Genomic DNA, 1,728 nt, shown 5'->3' on the forward strand with positions numbered 1-1,728 from the left:
TTTTCCTATTTGTCTATTAAATTATATATATATATATATATAATTAAAATATAATAATAATATATGTATATAATAATAATAATTATATATATATAATTATTATTATAACTATAATAAAAACTATAAACTAATTATTATATGTTTATCGTCGCTATTTCCATGAACCGACAGCTACGAAGATCGCAAATGAAAAATTATTACTTTTTGATGCCAATTTCTGACCTGAAAAATTAATTGCAGGATTCTTGTATTTATTATTTAAAACATATTAAATATATTGTAGTTATAAGGTCACAATGTTTATATCAATCTATTAATTAATTAGTAATTAACTAATTTAAAATATTAATTAAGATTATATTAATTAAGATATTCGTAAAGTTCTTGTGAAAGTTATTTACATAATTGCAGTTTATTTATACGGCATTTCAACGGATATTCGTCACCTCGTGTGAACCATCCTGAGCTCTGTTTACCAAAAATATGCGGTAATCGCGCGATAGTATTAGCATTTTGCATACATGAAAACCCTTTGGCGATGCTTTTGTTTTTTGTTTTTGTTTTGTTACATCCAGCGTTTGGCCCACTGAATTGTTTAAATGCTTAAATAATTGAAAACATAACTTATGTGGATTAAATTCTCATATAATTTACAATGAAACTTTATAATGTACGGTATTTTATAAGATTTTTTTTTTTTAAACAGAATAAAATAGCTAAAATTTAATTGAAAAAAACCCCCAGATTTTACATCTATAGACGTAAGTTGATTTAATATGCTGAAGCATTATTAATGGTATGGGCCTATACCTATTAAATATTTCAACAAATATCTCATTAATCATACTATCGCAAATAGGCCTATTGAAGTATTATTGAAGTATTATTAATTATTTATTAAAGCATTATTCGAGCACCTTCATTATTATTATTATTATTATTATTATTTTATGTATTATTTACCAACCATACTAACATTGAAAACATGAATTATGTGGATAAAATTATCATAGAAAATAAAGATTATTTTTTAAAAAAGCAGAATAAAATAGATAACACCTTTATTTAAAAAAAAAACAGTTTTTGCATAGACGCAAGTTGATTTAATATATACTGATTCATCTCTTTAATTAATCAATTTTTATTCATTTCGAGCACTGTTATTATTATTATATTATTATTATTATTATTATTATTACTAATATTTTAAATTTTTGTTGTTTTATTTTTTGTTTTATGTATGGGCCTAGATATAGGCTATGTATATATTTAATAATTAGAAATAATTATAATTTAATTGTAAAACATATATAATATAATGTAACAATATTATAGGCTAGGCTAGACCTAACCAATTATTGATACCATAATCTATAGATAAAAACATTCATTTGATAATTAAACAGCAGCTTTTCGAGTGGCAGTGCCGATAGAAAACTGCAGTGTTTTGGCACTGCGGCAGTGCCGATAGAAAATTGGAGCTTTTTTCGCACTGCGGCAATAGTGCCGATAGAAAATAACAGCTTTTTTTCGCACTGTGGCAGTGCCGATAGAAAACAACAGCTTTTTGGCACTGCGGCAGTGCCGATAGAAAACAGAAGCTTTTTGGCACTGCGGCAGTGCCGATAGAAAACAGCAGCTTTTTTTCGCACTGCGGCAGTGCCAATAGCCTCAGCCTTTCTTAATCTTTGTGCAAACCCAGAGGGCGGCAGACTGTATTTTGACACT

This window comes from Anneissia japonica, unplaced genomic scaffold (genome assembly GCF_011630105.1).
Source record: "Anneissia japonica isolate Jap-2015-1 unplaced genomic scaffold, ASM1163010v1 scaffold10194_len63880_cov102, whole genome shotgun sequence".
Taxonomy (NCBI): domain Eukaryota; kingdom Metazoa; phylum Echinodermata; class Crinoidea; order Comatulida; family Comatulidae; genus Anneissia; species Anneissia japonica.